This window comes from Meleagris gallopavo, chromosome 1 (assembly GCF_905368555.1).
Source record: "Meleagris gallopavo chromosome 1, MGAL_WU_HG_1.1, whole genome shotgun sequence".
Lineage (NCBI taxonomy): Eukaryota > Metazoa > Chordata > Aves > Galliformes > Phasianidae > Meleagris > Meleagris gallopavo.
The window spans coordinates 85,673,816-85,691,903 of record NC_139404.1 but is presented as its reverse complement, the minus strand read 5'-3'; the positions used below and the strand labels follow the sequence as shown (position 1 = coordinate 85,691,903).

At 38.1% G+C, this 18,088-nt stretch overlaps 1 long non-coding RNA gene across 26 annotated transcripts in view; it reads right to left on the bottom strand.

The window, feature by feature from the left end:
* The window catches only part of LOC116217324 (uncharacterized), a 353,825-nt gene that overhangs the window by 32,904 nt on the left and 302,833 nt on the right, over nucleotides 1-18,088 (bottom strand). For 24 of the 26 annotated variants that reach the window (XR_014887236.1, XR_014887246.1, XR_014887237.1 and 21 more), the window contains one exon: nucleotides 5,096-5,196. This is a non-coding gene — a long non-coding RNA (uncharacterized LOC116217324). Of the gene's footprint in view, nucleotides 1-5,090; nucleotides 5,197-18,088 lie in introns of all 26 variants that reach the window. The other 2 variants (XR_014887226.1, XR_014887241.1) reach the window with 1 other exon arrangement.

Below are 18,088 nucleotides of genomic sequence, written 5' to 3'. Positions count from 1 at the left end.
GTTAAGAAATGATTGCAGGCTTTTTCTTGTGCGAAGGCAATCATGTAAGGGACATGGAAGAATCACAGTCATATAAACACAGAATCATAGAAATGTTTGAATGTGTAAGTGACCCTTAAAAGTCATTTAGTTCAATTCTCCTGCAACAAACAGAGACATCTGCAGCTAGATCAGGTTGCTCAGAGCCTGGTGCTGCCTGATCTTGAGTGTCTCTAGGGACGGGGCATCCACCACCTCTCTGGACGGAAGCAAAATTATTATTGATGAAGCAAATGGATGGAACATTATTGGTGCAAGAAAAAAGCCTAAGGGCAAACAAGACAGATCCTTAGAGAGCTTTATTAATCTCACTGCTTGTAATGAAACTCATTTTATGATTAACTTTTAAGATATTTGGACTTTTCTAAGACAATCTGTTTTTTGAAGGTTTGGGAATCAGTCAGGGTTTTTAGGCCTGGCAAAAGTGGGAAGCACTTTAAAGACAAAGCATGGAAGAGCAGAGCAGAGACTACGAATGTGAAGAAAGAGGGACAAAGTCTTTAAGATGATCTACATGATGACATTTTATTAACACTGCACCACATCAGCAGAACCAGAGTTCTGATGATAGCATGTGTGCTTATGCCAGCTACACAGATTATGTTGTCAGAAATCACCACTTTTCCTGGTACTTCTGTAATTCTCAAGTATATCAAAAGCGTAAGGAAGGTTTGTGCTTAAGGAAAAAAAGGTAATGTGTTTCTTGTGAGTAATGGGTCACCTAGGGCTTTCCCCAGGGCTGGATTAGATTAAATCTTTTGCTTTCCCCTTCCATGGAAGCTCACTTGGTGTCTGAGCACTGGCAGTTAAAACGCAGGGCCTCTCCCAGCCCAGCTTTGCAGGGGAGCCAGCAATGCCTTCCTGTGGTCCAGCACTGGGTCTATCACCATTTTCAGTGTGCAGCTTTACACTCCTCCTGCCTTGTTCTTTCACATACAGTTTTCTTGAAATAGGCCCGGTAATGCTAATAGTACTGCAAAACCTCATTCTTGCTCTTCCTCGTGTTCTCTGTCCATGCAAGGCCATCACATTCACATTGGTGGTAGCATGGCCTGGCTGCTATAGCTCTCTGGGAATTTCCAAGGCAAAAACGACACTGCCTAACATCAGCTGAAGCTTCAGGACAGCCTGTTCTTAAAGAGGCCTTGCTATTGAAATGTCTGTAACCTGCTGTTTACAATGTAGTAATGCAAGGTCTTCTATGGGATTTATTTGCTATCAGGTTTTAACTATGTGAGGTGAGGACACCATGCAGTTAATTTCTATTCCCTGTACGAAGAGCCAGCTGAGTTCATTCCACACATGCCGATGAGAGACCAGCCTGAATCAAGTTTGTTTTAGCTGTTAAATCACATTTCTCAATTGTTTAAATAGTTCAGACAGGATTTGCACAGTAACATTTTAGCTTTTTATAGCTGTCAAGAAGTAATACAAATAATTACTATGTTCCCTGGTGGGTTTTATCTGATTAAAGTGACATGTCTGCTTATGCAAGATATTTGAAAAGAGACATTCAATAAAGTCAGTAACATTTAATTTCCCTTCTCCTCCTCTTTTTCTTTTTTTTAAGCTACACTTGGTATTTACTTTAATGTTATTTTTTGAGGTATGTTTTTTTTTTTTTTTTTTCTAAAGAGTTTACATAATGGAACAATTTAGCAGAATATTTTATAGACTTGCAATGAAATATTTCTTCACATTATAGCAAGGTACTAATATACTTTGTCTATGCTAAGCACTACCATGCCTGTCTGCCATGACTGCTGCAGAAATACTGCTTGAGTTGAGGGGAACCAAGATGGAAGCCACAATTTTCTCCAGATTCAAACAGGAACTGTTGAAGCAACTAGGAATTAATCAGAAAGATGCCTGTGGTGTGATGACCTTGGTGCCTTACATTGCAGAAGCCTTTTGTAGGAGGTTTTACTGGTACAAAATCCCCTATGATTATACACTCCTGATTACAACTTTTTACTGTTTCATCTATTATCCATCTTAGTACGCAGAGATATTTCCTGCAGAAGTCTTGATGCTGTTCCAGATTTCAGGGCTTGGCTCACTGGCACATAGATGGCAAAAGCAAAGAGTTTAAATTTCATTCTTATCTTTGATTCTTAACTCATTTAGACAATGAATTTTCAGGTTCTGTAGTACAGGTTTTGCACCAGACTATTGTAAGAAATATTAATTCAGCCATCTCTCTTAATTAGTCTCTTGGGTTTGTGTTCTTTAGAAGGTCAGATCAGGTTGTTACAATGGTATTTTTCACTGCATGATATAGGGATTTTTTAGGTTATAAACACCAGGAAGCAAAACTGAGCCTATTAAAATCTCAAGCAAGATGGAGCAGGTAAGAGCTCCATACTTGCTGTTAGTACTATCTGGCGTTTATATGCATGGCATAGCAAGTACTGGCTAATATATTTTGTCTTAAACAAAGATGCAAATGGCAGGCTTCATGTCTGCCCTGAGGAGCCTTGAGTCAGAAGTTTCTTTACTAAGGGAAGCTTTGGCAAGGCCAGGCATATGACAGCCTGCCTCTGGAGCCAGAAGAGGTGGGAGCATCCTCGCTCTGTGCAGAGAGCAGATACCTGCAGTACCAGTACTGGTATTACTGGGTCCCTAGTGCTCCTATCTCATGGCAGCTCTCAACATAGCCCTTGCCTTTTATTGTGTCTCTGCTCCTTTAAACTGATAGGAAATACTGCCTGGTTCTCATCTTCTCTACCCAGCTATTAAAATAGTCAGCAAATCCCCAGCTTCTTTTGTGCTTTATTTCCTTCTTTTTTATGGTTTTGGTTTAGATGTGACATTTCCCTTAGTTTTGGGAGACTGCTAAAGATATTTTGCTCCATTTTAAAGCTGGTCTGCGTTTAGATTTCTGTGCAGATTATGTGAGACGAGTGAGGTTACATGTTTTATAGTTTCTTTCTTCCCAAGCACGGCCCTGTGTTGTGAATCCTATAAGGCAACACATTGATATCTTCCTTGTAAAAATGATTCTATGAAATGCAGCTTCTTATATTACTTCATCGTTACTAATGTTCATTGATTTCTACTAAAAGTTCTTCACATGCCCTAAAACACTGAATGGAAAGACACAAAAATCTACAGCAAAAATGAAAAACAATATTTCTTTTTATCAACACTGTATTTCTCTGAATCTGATTCTTGATTACACCGAGGCCGTCTTAAGCTGTTCCAGAGAGTAAAAATAGCAAAAAAACCTCAAAGGAATTTTAGGTATAATTTGTTCCTTCTTTAAGAATGATATTCCCTGTCAGTGTAATAGGAAATGGTATTGGTTTCAATGAGAATCTTCCTCTACTCTTGCAGATGCTGAGGATATTTAGAAAAGGGCAAATAATGCTGAGGATATTCAGGAAAGGGCAAATACTGATTTATATGCCACTGGTTTTAAATCTGTACATCAAAATACAAAATATTTCTCATTGGCCTATTGTAATAATTCTACACAACCAAAGGGAGAACACAGGAGAGCTTCAGAACAGTGATAATAAGCAACTGCAGAAAAATTTATCACTCCTGATGGCAAAGATTAAAAAAACTCACCATTTATTTCAAAGAGATAAGTATGACACCTTAACAATTCTGTCTTTTCCTTACTGCACACATTTTTATTTCAAGCTCTGACAATATTAAGGAAGAAATTTATTGGAGTTCATCACACAGCCTGAATCCTGTGGAGCCAAGGTATTTATAATGATGCCGAAGTGACAGTGTCAACAATGATTTAAATCATTTAGTCACTATGATAAACATTGTGTTGTCCTAAAATTTAAGGGATGGACAGGAAACATAAGTCACTCCCAATAAAAAAACAAAGTCAGTGGCAAATGGTTTGCATTCACGAAACCCATCATTACCCAAAATAAAAGATTGGATGAGAGGAACTAACAATGAAGTTGTAATATCCATAAGACTCATGATATGTCATGAGCCAGTGAGATAAAGATAGATGTTCTGTGTGAAAGCAGAACCTACTTTTACACCCAAAGAAGTCAGCACTACATATGCCAGTGAATAGCTACAGCAGAATAGGATGAAGTACAGACAGGACATTTTCTGTCTTCCAGATAGTAACTGTTCTGACCATTATTTTTGTCGATAAAGGTTTGATGTAGATTGAATCTTGATCAACTTGCCAGATGTAGCTTACGATAAACTGGAAAGAAAGATGCAGAAGTGGAGAAAAAAAATTAAGATTTCTATCCACAACTTCTGTACTTTATACACAGGTAGGAAGAGAAGCAAGAGAATGAGAAAAGGGAGGAGATGTCGCTCAAGATGCCTGAAAGAGAATGAGTTAATTGAATTGAAAGTAATCAGGGAAACAAACAATAAGACAACAAAAATGTAAAAAAGAAAGAAACCTCGGAGATAGATATAAATTCAGAAGTAATCTGTGGAGGATTAAATAAAAAAGACACTGGGAAGACAAAGCAATTAGACCTCTAACTCAGTTTATAACATACAAGAAGGTCCTTCTAGAGAACATCATGTCAGGATCTGAGAAAGTAGGAGAAAAGCACAGTGGTAAAGTGTCTCCAGAAACCTTAGAGACCTAATGGACGTACTATGGTATGCTCAGTCTGTGCAGCCTTCCTCTTGTTCTCACGTACCCAAACTCTCAGATTTCTTTCTTTCCTTCCTTACTAGCTAAGCTTTTCACTCAACATCGTCTTAATTGGCCTCTCAATTAAATCATGTTGCTCAGGCACCTCTCACCTGATCATAACACACTATACCAAAATCTTCTTATGTAGAACATCCTCACTACTATGATTCTTGTTTCTAATTTGTATTTTTTAAAAAGTGTTGATTTGCATACATTTCTGAATTGGTCATTTCTGTTCACCTTTTGAAGATGATCAAAAAAGTATTCATGCACTGAACAAGCTGTAGGAAATTTTGTTACCAAGATGTTTGACAGAAAATTTCTCATCCTCCTACAAGATCCTTCCAAGCTCTCCAAGGCCAAAGTGTCTTAAGTATTTCCTCCCTTTCATCAAATTAGCAATTAAACTCACCTCACCTTGGAAAGGTAATTTTCCATCAATTTCGTGTGCAGCTGCCCAAAGTGTGATAGAAAATGCCCTTCAGCAATTTTCATACTTCAGCCAGTTAGTTGTGGATCTGAAAAAAAAAAAAGAAAAAGAAATTACCGGCGACAAGGCTGATATAAAAAGCATTTATAAATGTACTTATAACATGGAGTTGGATTTCGTAAGACTGAAAATAAGTAGTTATTTCCACCTAACTTTTTAGGTTGAAAAAGAGCAATTAAATACAGTTGAAAGGTGTTGGTTGAATTTGGAATGAAGTCAGATTGGGCAGAAATAACATAACAAATGGCTGTAGAGAAGTCCTCAGTGTATTTTCATTATGCTTGGGTAGATACACGTGCTTGCACAAGCCTGCAGTGTGTATTCACTGTCACACACATGTTTTCATATAGTCTTGCTGCTGTGGTCTCAGCCTCCCTTGAAGAGAGGGATGACTGCATCAGTGGCACAGAGGAGGCTGTGAAGCAGCTTAGGTAGGTGATCATGAGTCATGCTCAGTGGTTTAACAGAACTTTCTTCATCTTCCTCCAAATAAATAAAAACAAAATTATTTTCTAGACTGCTTAGCAGATCTGTAAGGCTATATTTAGAAAAATTTACTATCAGTGGTTCAGCTCAGGTGAGTTGCCTTGGGACCATTAGAGAAGAGCCTTTTTGTTTTTGCATGACCATAAATATGCCTTCTGTTTTAAGGGTATAGTCCTTTAAAGATTTACTCTATGGGAAGAACTTTAACACAGAAGAACAATTCCTTTAAGTGGAACAGTGCTACAGTGAGCAAAACAAATATAATATCATCTATTTTTAAAACCGAAACCATGGCTTTTGCAAAATTATTTTACTTATTAAGAAATTATTTTAATAATTAAAAATTACTTGGTGTGTTGTGGAAAATGTGGCAGAAGATTATAAAGAGGACTTTTTAAAACAGACAAACAACAAACAATGGACCATTCTATTTAAACTTCTTTCAGATGAAATGTTATAATTTTCATCTTTCAAAATATTGGACAAATTTTGAGTGGACAGGCACAAAATGAAAACTCAGCTGTCAACAAAAGCTCTTGTGGAGGCAGCAGTGAATGACAAAAATGGGCCTAACTCTTGAGCTTTTTTGTCCTACTTTATGCCCTTCTTAGGTACCCAAGAAGAGCAACCAGAAAAATCATAAAGTGAATCAGTTAGCAAAGTTTGTCTTCCTCCATCATCAGATATGCTGGGGTGGGCATGGCTCTGCCGTGACTGAGAGATGCTCTGTTAGTTATCAGCCTCACAGGAGGGAATCTTTTTGCTCTCTGGCTGAGGAAGTGCTGGAGCGTGCATCCACAGCCAAAGCCACATGTTGAATGAAACAACCAGGCCTGCCAAGGAACCAAGAGCATCAATCTGAATTGGCTGATAATGGGCTCTTATATGGGTTTCTCTATGCTGTGTACTTCTGTTTAGGTACTACCAGAGTTTAAAAATCTGACTCATGCAGCTTTATTTGTCAGGGTAGATGGAGAAGGACAGGAAAAAGATTAGTTTTAGTGAGATGTAGCTCTTTGAAATGTCAGCGCTATTGATGATGGGCCTCCTTCACCCACGTAATTAAAAACATCTACTGAAATGTCAGTGCTGCCACCCAATGATCAGATGGACGGCTCTGTCTGGGGGACATTCTGACACACCACAGTCAAACTGTTGGGATACTGTGGTATTTGTCAGATGTCCCCTTGGTCCACAGGTGATGAAAGACTATTGAAGACAAGGAGGGTTAGTCAGCATTTTATAAAATGATTAGTCTCTGTGTCTAACTGCACTTACTTAGCTAATATGTAGTGGATTCACATGACCTTTTCCCAGTTCCCAGTTTGACCTGTCCTACAGCCTAAACCTTGTTTTCTTAGCCCTGAGCAAGTGACTGGCAAAGGAGACTGTCTCTGTTTCAATTTGGACTTCATTTACTGAAGATACAAAAACCAGTTCACTGACACTCAGCAATCTCTTACTCCTCGAGGACTACATTAAAATTTCCTCTTGTGCTCAAGTTATAACTTGAGTTATACTTTGCCTTACAGTTCTGCCATAGGAAGACTAACATAAACTGTCCCGAAGTGAAGAACTCCCTACTGAATATCAGAAAGTATAGAAAGCTTGATATACAGTTTGGGAAAAGTAGGTCATGAATCTCTCCAGTCATATTGTGCATCTATCATAAAAAAAGAAGAAAAAGTAAAAAGTAAAAAAAAAAAAGTAAAAAAAAAGTAAAGAAAAAATAGCTTTTAGTTTAGCCTGGCAAGAAGTCTTCCAGGAAATGAAAATCTTATAACTGCTGCTGCTTGTCAAAGACCTCATGAAAAAGAAATGGAAGAAAGTCACCAAAGGAAACTTGAGATGAGTTGTGGGACCCACTGCTCATTTTCTTTTTCCTTTGCTCTTCAAGGGAATTGCTTTCACCAAGCAGTGTAAAATATCAGGGAGCTACAGACAGCTTTCTTCTGGAATTTGTGACAGACTGTTGTAGAACAGTGTTAGATTCTATTATTATGTAAAAGATCTGCTTTTGGAGATAGGTCATAATATTGTGGGCCTATGCTGCAAGAATGAATGAGGCATTTCAGATGTCAGCCTCAATAATTATTACACCTTCTAGTATTACTGTTTGTGGAGACCAGAGCATTTTTTCTTAAGCTTTTTTTTTTTTAAAAATGCAACCTCTTGCCCAGGCCCACAAATACCAGGATGAAATATGTGCAGATTTTTCTTCCCTCAAAAGAAATGTACTGTTTGAGTTTTGATCTTCTGCAGCTTTGGGTGAAATATTCTCACTTTTGTATCAGAAAGCACAGAGATGTAAGAATAGTCCCTCTCTACTTCAGTTGGACAGCTTTAGCTCTCAGAGGCTTTCTAGACTAGATGAGAGAACTATTGTGCTAGGCATCACTAAACATATAGCAGGAGACTGCTTCTATAGTTAAGAGATTATTTTCTACACAGGGAAGCTGCATAGAGTTGCCAAAGGAAAGTGTCGCTAACAATATTGCATAAACATGGAGAAGAGATACTAACAGTATCACCTAAAACTCCTCATATGCATTGAAACTTCTTGAACATTCCTTCTAAGCAATTGGGGTGATCTTGTTTCATGTGTTGAAAACTACTTACAGCTAAGACTGAAGACCCCTAACACAAGTTACTAACTTGGTAGAATAAATGAAGAGAAACATTACAGTAATAATTTTTTTCGTCCTTCTTATGGATATTACTATCACACAGAACCTATTCCCATCAGTTTAGATGTATTTCTTGTCTTGCTACAATAACAGTTTGTATTCCGAATACCTGAATTTTGAAACTGGCAAAAAAGGATCAAAAATTTCCTTCCTTCTTTTTCTTGATTAAAATACTTATCTTACATATTCCCTTAATTCTAGCAAAGCAGCTGAGTTTTTCAACACAGGAAGATCTTATAAGAAGTTTTAATATATAGAAAATATCTTGGTGACAGTGTTGTATGGATTTGAGTCAATTAATGTTAGTAAAAGGTTTTTGAAAAAAAAAATCCCAAAATAAACACAATTAGCTAAACCACAAACCACAGCCCCGTTTTTTAAATTATCAGAACTGCATTTGTAAATAAATCAGGAAAACAAAGGAACCAAGGATATGGAAGTGTGATAAAGGCACAGAGTGCATTTTGCTAGATTAGAAAAGCACATTACTTATGCTAAAATTGTATTCCTCTCTGTTTTCAGCGATGCTTAATTCAGGGTCGGATTCATTTATGCTCTAACTCCTTCAGTTTTTGCAGAATGGCTGACGTTGGAAGGGAACTCAAATCTGATGCCCTGCTCAAGTAGGGACACCGGAGTGGGCTCCTGAGGACTATAACTAGGTTTCTTCTGAAGATCTCCAAGGAAAGAGGCTACACAACACCCCTGGAGGTTTTAAGCTTATAGGAATATTTATTGCAAATAAGCTGAATATCTTATCTTTTCCAAAAGCACTTCATAACCACAGATATTAAAAAAAAACACAGATTCACATATACACTTTTGATCAGACTCTAGCAAAACAAATTATAAAGTAGTATAAGCAAAGGAGTTGCCATAAAGCTAGATGTGAATTAACCCTCTTTCATTGTAACTGAGGTATTGACACATGGTTTACAGGTAAGCTTTGATGCCCCTTTGATCATATTTTTTAATGATTTTTATTAATTTTTTTTTTTTCCAGAAATATAACTTTGAACCACTGCTTTATAACATAACATTCTCTTAGCATTGTCCACACAAGAGGAGCAGACACAAGTGAAAAGACTGAATAGAACCTGCTTGGGGAAAATGTACAGAAGTTGAGATAGTGAAAAAGAGGAAGATTATACTAATAGGAATTACAGACATAGTGAATGAATAGGTATGGTACTGATATGTTCAAGGAACCATAACAAAAAACGTTCATTTTTTCATTATGTATTGAAATCCATTATAGGCTATTTGTATTATGTGAGTATTAGGTTCTCAGGATGCTGCATAACATGGAGCTCTTTTGGACACCTTATTTCTGCTCATCTTTACATTGCTTCAATTTCCGGTTGCAAGTGACTATCACCTCTGTGGCCACTGTAGTGGTGTTTGTACAGAAAAACAAGATTTGAGACAAAATAAAAACAAACAAAAAGCCCAAACAAAACCCTTAATATTTAGATTTCTAAATAGATTCTAATAGATAATTTAGATTTCTAAAGAGCCACTCCAACAGTTGAATAAAGAAGAGAACATCTCAAACCAGAGAGTTTTCCTAGACTATCTGCATGTACTAACATAGCTTTCAGAAACATAAATAACAAAGATTTGCAATGTTGCTAAGTGCTAAGCTGAAGGAAGAATATATTATGTGTGTTTTTCCGAGTCCCTGCAGTGTGTAGACATTTAGATAAACGAGAATGTATTTAGAGTAATTAACTATTTCTCAAAAAAAAAATAAAAAATAGATTTAGACACCTAATAGGGAAAAGTGACTTGAAGGGAATGAAAGCAAGGGTGCTTGTGGTGTATGAGGATAAGGAACCAGTGAACTCTAGTCTCCACTTTTTATTACTCCTTCCAAAGTCCAAACAATGGTGGAGGAAAAGCTCACTATGGTGATGTCATCTGGAAATTATAAGTACATCTGAACACTGAAGAAAGTACCGATGTACTGGTTGCCCTTTGACTTCCTCTGAAACAGAACAGGAACCATTCTTTCTCCAGTCAGAAGACAACTCTTTGAGTGATTTTCTCTGGCACCAGAGATCACAAATCATTATTGGACTTCTGTGCTTCTGGCATTCTATTTCTGTGTTTCAGGAAAATTCAGCTAGTAATTTCTTTATGAATGCCTTTATTTAACTTGTAGGTGGTGTTTCCTGCTGCCTGAAGTAAAGATCTTACTCATCACATCATCTCTTTGTTACCATTTGTGAACGTAAGAAAGAATAATTTATGGCATTCATGTATAATCCTACATTTAACAATTCCTCAAGGGTTTAAGGCTTCTTTCTCTATTGATTTAAAGAGAAAAAAATCTCATAGGCTCATGTAATAATTGAAAACACTCTACTTTCAATATAGATTAAAGCATATGCAGGAATGAATGCCTTTAATTCATGTAAACCCAGCCCTTTTTCACTGTTACCATCCGTTAGCTGCCAAAACTGAAAACACTAGAGAAATAGTTTGATTTCATAATCAAATATCAGTACAAAACCCATTTCCTCTAGCATAGCTTTTACACTTATATTTAAAAGAACTGGGAAGGCTGGGAAGTTCTGCCTCATTTAGAGACAGGAGTTAAAATGGCTGTGAGATACAGGGCAAAGTAGTATTAAGAGATCTGGGTGAACTTCAGGTGTCTAATAGCAAGAAGAAAGCATATCCCTTGTGCATGTGCCAAAATGAGTCCAGGGACAGGTTAGCCGACTCTAAGTCTGGTCTCACGTGTGCAGTCAGGCCACAGGATGTTCACTGCAGGCTCTCATATGAAAGGCCTTCAGGAAGGGACCAGGCTTTGGTGTATGCATGGTGTGGCCGCTCACACCATGTCCAGCTGACACTGAACATGGGCTGTTGGAATCTTTGGAAAATGATGGGAAATAACTGAGGGCTCATCCAGCAATTAAAGGTGTAATCAACTAGCTTTGGATTCAAAGAGATACACTGGAGATATGTTTCTTGTTTCTTCTATTTCCTTGATAGAGCTACAGCTGAGGAAGAACCATTAGGATAAACATTAATTTAGTAACATTAGTGTATTGCACTTGGTCCTCCTAGAAAAAAAAACCAACAAAAACAGCTTTACTGACTGCTATACAAGAAGGAACTAATTAGTTCTTATAACACACTTCTCCAAGGGAGAATGTATGAATCTCACCTCTCTTCACAATCAGGGAAATTCAGGTGTTGGGAGTAATTTGCCCATTGCCTATCAGGATACCAACTAGAGAGGAATATTATGAACTAGCAGTGAGTAGTGAATCTATTCAACTGAGGACTGAAATGACCTCTTCCATGAGAGGATTGGCTGCCTAGAGTCATTCCTCTTTTTTTACCTGTGGGGATGCTATTAGTCTCACTACATGACAAGTCACTGTAACTTCACAGGTATGAGAACGACGATACATAACTAAAGCATAAAACAGGAAGAAAAGGTCAATGCGGGGCAGAACCCCTCTGAGACACGTCTTTCAATAACTCACTCTTTTCTTTTGCATGTGCTCTATCTTCAGGTGTTAAAATAAGGAGGTTGCCACTCATACCTTATATTCTTTCCTCCATTCAGGTCTCCGATTCCCTACTCAATTTTCTCAGTTAAGTGTAAGCAAAAGCACCTAGCACTGAGAGCTCCTGCTGCAGACAAAGTGCTGTTATTCTGCTTCTACAAGCTGCTGCTCAAGCTGAGCTCTGCAGGGGAATAGGCTGCATGTGCACTGAGAGAAAGAATAAAAGAAAATGCCAAGCAAAATTAACTTAATCAGGGAAAATGTTGCCTTCCTGGATGTTTCTAAGAGTCTCCCTGCTGCATTTTATTGCCCAGAAGAAGAAATTAGCTGTACAATGTGGAAATTTGCAAGGAACTGTAACAATATGAGGACAGAAACTGAGTGGTCACAAAGGTTTTTGCTACAACATGAAAGAGGAGTGAGACAAAGAGATAGCTTCCTCTGAAAGGAAACCTCTCTTGCTGCTGATAGGTATGTCTTGGAACAGAAAGAAATGTTACTGCTCTGTGCAGTTGCCTGAACTAGAGAACCAGAGCCATCTAACTGAGAGAGAAGGTAGGAGCAATGGAGTTTGCTGAGACGGCTGCATATTGGCCATTGTTTTTGCCAGCCATCCAGAAAATCTTCATAGTGGTGTTTCACACTTCTAAAAAATGTTTGAGGTGATTTTGGAAGAAGGAAGTTGCTGACTTTTACTGTGCATTGTATGATAAAGGAAGAGTCCTTTATCTTCTTTCCGCTTGAGGGAAAAAGACAGGAAAAAGGAGAAAAAATAAAAATAAAATTAATTTGACCTAAAATACATTTCTGAATTTTGTTCTGAATTTCTATAAATTTTTGTCCTTCATCAGTGACTGCTATTGGCACTGTTACTTGAATTACTTACTTCCTTGTGGATTAAGGTAACTCACATTTTTTTTAACTCATCCTGATGAGATTCAATTTCAAAGGAATAAAATTACAACAGTTATACCAGCAGCAGCTGAGCTGCCGAAGATCAGAGATAAATTGTCATTTTCTTCCATCAAAATGTCAGTTAAGTTTGCCATTTTCTGTGTAATGCTCACCCTGTGATAGGTCAAAGCAGAGGGCTTGGACTCAAAGAGTTTTTCCCTTTATCAGTGCGAGTAGATATTACAGGGGATATTTTTTCTAACGCTAGCGGGCCAATTTATTTTGGTGGAAGTTAACAACAGGAACAATTGTTAAACAAAATGGATAAACAGCAAGACCTTGACTCTTGGAAACATTCTTCAAACTTTAAACAAATCATTAGTCAAGCTATTTGCAGATATTTTCTTTCATGTTCTAGTGCATCTGTCCCTTAACTAATAGTTTGAAAGCCCTTGAGAGCAAGCCTGAACAAGATTTCACTAGAAGTCATGCATGTCATTACAACTATTTTTCTTCAGAATAGGTTCACTCCATTTAAAATGTTGATCAGTCTATTACTGCTTCCACTGAAAAGCTTATGTTAGCATCTAGCAACTGAAAAAGCAAAAGAAAATAAATTTTAAAGGCAGTATATTTTAAAGAAAGCAGTGTGTGACCTCACCTTAAATTCTTCTCTGGCCTATCCTTATTGTATGTCATAAACTTCCTCAATGATATAATTATGAGAGGGACAAGATGGACAGAAGAGGAGAGGAGGAGGAAGAAAAGGAAGAGGAAAATCATGAAAGATATTTAAAAAAACTCTGGCCAAAGGGAGAATGGGGTTATCCAAGATGTAATACAGAAGTGCGTATGTTGCTCAGGGACAGAAGCAGTGTTGCTAAAGGGCATTTGTTATCTTGAGCACCTTCAGCACCTATGGGATGCTGTAATAACACTGACTATTTACATTTTTGTTGTTTGTTTGTTTGTTTGTTTTGGCAATCAGATGGTTTTAGCTGCCTAATAAGCAGGACTTTGGCTATCCCATGCCTTCCACAGGTCTCTTTGCCTTTCGAAGTACCCTTTCCATACTCAAGAACTTTGCTTAACAGCTTAAAATCAAGTTTGTTTTACCACAGTCTCAAAGGTGGTGTTTCATCAAATTTATGTGGACTGAAAAATGTGTCCCATACAAATACAAATGCTCCATACATATGCCTCTGTACACACTGAGGAAATACTAATACCCTTACCATTCACTAGCCATCAGGGATTCAATTGTTGGGGGGGGGGAGAGTAAAATCTGACATCACTGCTTCCAAACCTAAATAGCTGCTAGTTAATGGTGGGGACATGCTGTGCTTTGAAGTGGGCAAAGCATATTCCTGTGGAAAGCTGTTTAAATCTGGGATGTTAAAGCCAGTAATATATTTTTTTCAAATGGCTTGTGGTGTCTCAGTGTAATAGACTATTATTTGCTACACTGTTGCTCATGAAATATTGTTAGCAGGGTGCAGATCATTCATCCATTAACACCCCATGAAGTCACCTTGAATCCCATGTTTCCAGAACAGTGGAAAAGACCTCTATTTCACAGATGAAAAATATGCCATTTAGATGCTATTAAAGTGCCAAGTAGAGAATCTAGTTATTTCAAGAATGCTCTCCTAGCTACCAAAATTTTTCAGCTTTAAGATTTCATCTGGAAGAGATGCAAATATCTCTCCAGCTGATCTGAACATACAATATGCCAGAAATTAATATGACCCTTTGACTCTTTGGTGGTAGTTCACTATGAAGATATTTTTAAGGTATGTACTATAAATACATTGGTTGCTCTAAAACTAATGTGTCCTCTTTATTTCCATGGAAACTACAACAGATACAAAGAGCATAATAATGCTGTTTGATAGAGCAAATTCTCAGCTACAAAATACTATTCCTCAATAGTTGCTACCATTAGCTATGCATTTGCACCAGCGATGAATAAGAGTCTGCGTGCTGTGCTCATAAACATCCGCACCAGTGGAGTTGACCCACTGCAGCTGTCACCACTATTGAAATGCACTGCCCACCACCTCACTGTGCTCACATCTATGGTCATGGTCTCCATAAACATTCAGCAAGTGTCAACGAATGTCAGTGGGTGTCATTTTTCCTGCACGGAGGAATTCAGTGACACCTTTGCTTCATATGCAATCCCAAGTCAGATGTCATTTTGTCAGGCTGCCCCTCTGCTGCCATCTATCACACAGCAGCAATATGTAAGGGAACACTGGTGGGATGGTTCAACCTCTATAGTCATACCGCCAATATCTGCCTCTGACGTCTTGGGTCAGCATAATAAAACAGGAGTCTTTGCTTTCAGAGTAGCACTCATGTTTTTGTATATATTATAACATACATCTTATTTATCCGCCCACACTGGAGTGTGAAGAAAAATCTTTAATTCTCACGATTTGCTGCAGGTACAACACAACAATCACAACAAGTTCAAGAGAAGCAAATCCTTGATGTTAAAGTGTTTTTAAAGCAATCCATTTTGAGAATTTTCCTACTCATCTAGTTTGGAAGCTCATGTCAGGAGAAAGATGGACAGTTTTGAACTTTGGTGTCTTACAGCTCATGGACAAAACACTGATGGTCCATCAGTTCAGATTTGTCTGTAATTGCAATACTCCTCTCTCTTGCCCTTCTTCCCTCCACCCAGAGCAACTTATTGACAATATTAACATTTACACAGTATTATCTTGAATTTTAACTTGCTATTGTGGGCAGAGTGGAATGAAGCTAGTTCTCTTTGAGCGACTGTGTATGTCTACTTTTCCATGGATGCAGGAAGATTGAACTAGTTCAGAGATAGGCTTCCTCCACAGTCAAATGCTTCATTTTCAGGCTATGAAAAACTAAAGTTGTCAGAAACAGATGGTCCTGTAGAGGTGAGTGCGCTAGCACAGAGTTCACAGTGCCATCTAATGTCAAGGATTAGCCTCATATACTTCACAAAAGATTTAGTAAGGAGCAAGAGATGGGTTTGAGAAAAGCCAGGGGGTCTGTGGTTGGAGAGGTTGGATGAAAGCACTAAGAGTGGATTTCTAGGAAACATGACCCAGCAGAAAAAAAAAACCAAACAAACCAAGAGATTATAACATTGAGAAGATGTCAGAATAAATCACCAAATATTCCATAAGTTGCTGCCTTGGGACTAAGAAAAGTAATATGAGCTTAAAATACAGCAAGTGAGGCTGATAAAAAAATGAGAAAGGCACTGAGTGTTAAGGATAAATAGACACTTGAATGACCAGTTTGGGAAGACGGAGGAATTTGTCTGCACGAATGATGTTTTTTAGGACAGGTGATGCAGGTATCTCTTTAAGATCTGGTCTTAGTGAAGAGCTGTGAGATGACTGCTGGTACCCTATGCCTTGACATCCGAATCCCACTTGGCTTTTCAGTAGCAGACATAGTTCCTTTAGTGCAAAAGCCACCATCCTCTACATTCTGAAATGACTGTCTGTGCACACTGCATAACCATGGTCACAGTGGTTATAAAGGAGTGCACAGTAAAACACGTAAGAAACAATCTCTAAACATTTTTGTTATTCATACCCAGTCCTCTGGGCAGCAAACTCCTTTATTTGCACATATTAGCTGATGATTTGATAAGTAATCCTGCTGAAATCAATAAGATTGTTATTATTAATTCATACAGAGTTCTAATTACCATGACCAAATTAGACACACATACTTCAGCAAGTGTGGGATGGAATCTCAATATGCCTTTGCAGTAGATGCTGTGCCAGGGAGGTTCTGCAGCACTAGGGCTGATGCTGGTAAGCTAGCTCACTTGGAGTGAGCATGAGATGCGGTGCACCTCTCTTCCACAGCTTCAGGATGCTGTTCTTGGTGACATCTTAAATTAGATATTCTTTTGTTTTAGCTATTTATTAGCTTTGCCTATTCTTGACTTGAGGGTCTATCTATCTACATATACTAAACAAATGAGTCACAGGGTTTTGTCTGTACCTGAGGTTAAGGCTTCCTGTTGTACTGGTTGCCAATTTATGTCATCATTTAGTTATACAAGAAAAATAATCTGCACTACACATACTCTGATCCCACACCACTGAAGTGTTTTTGTCGCTGCCTTTAGTGGGAACATAATTAGAATTCTCATAAAGTATTTTGTTAAAGCCTCAAATACCTGTGGAAGCCTGTGATAATTAGTTCAATTAAAACTGTATTCTGAAAAACCAAGTGCAGTAATGAAAGCCTGGCATTTGGTGATTTTGTGTAGTAACTCCAAACTTTGCTTAATTTGCATGCTAAAAGCGGAGGCTACAGGTCCCCTTCCTTAGGAATAGCTGTCATGAATATAAGCTAATGAGCAATCACAGACACTTGTAGGCTTTATGGCCCCACTAAATAGGCTGAGAAAAATTTTCAGGATGGATCTGTGAGCACAGGCAGGTGGATCTGGGGGAGTTGCTCCAGTCCTTCATCACCTCTCTTGCCCATCACTTTCCCAGGCACTGATGCCCTCCTACAGACCCAAGGGAACAGCTGAACCATACACAAGGAGCTCCTGCATCCCCACAATGTGCAGACAGTAGTACAATCAAACCTTCAGCATAGACTACACTGTGTTGACGCCCATCTCAGCATCTATCTCTCATAACTCAATGAACTCTTAAGTGGAACTACTGAAGTGGGGATCTTTGAAGGGTGCCCAATTGTGAAGACTTCTAGCAGAAGATGCAATCAGAGTTGAGTAGAAATGCATAATCTTTACCACTGTTCTACGAAAGTAGTTGGCAGATGAGAGCCTGAGCACCAATTCCCAGCTGTCGGGGATTAACAACAGCAAGACTGCCTTTACAGGATGACATAATGCAATCCAATGACTCCTAAAAGGATTTTTCCTATAATAAAGGAACTGTCAATAGAAACTGTTGTTCTTTCCTTTGTCCCAGTGAAGGTGGTACAAATTTCTCCTTTTAACATACTTTAACTTTAATAGCATTTTCTCCTCATTACTGATTTTAAAGGATGGGTGACTAGTTTCAGAAAAAAAATCTGTTTTTGCTGTAGGTTTTGTCCACTAAAAAGAATTTTCAAGTTTGATGTGGAAACTGTGCAAAATTAAACATCTTATGTTTGAGTCAGAAAAATTCAGTGGAGCCTGCCAAGTTTTGCTATGCAAAATTGGATTATCCCATACCTACCAGGCAGTCAAAATTCACAGTTGAGAACGCACAAAAGAATAGCCAAAGCATGCAACAAAAAGACCTGTGGGTCTTCTATATACTAAATTGAAAAGATATTTTGGATTCTTCAGTCTAAC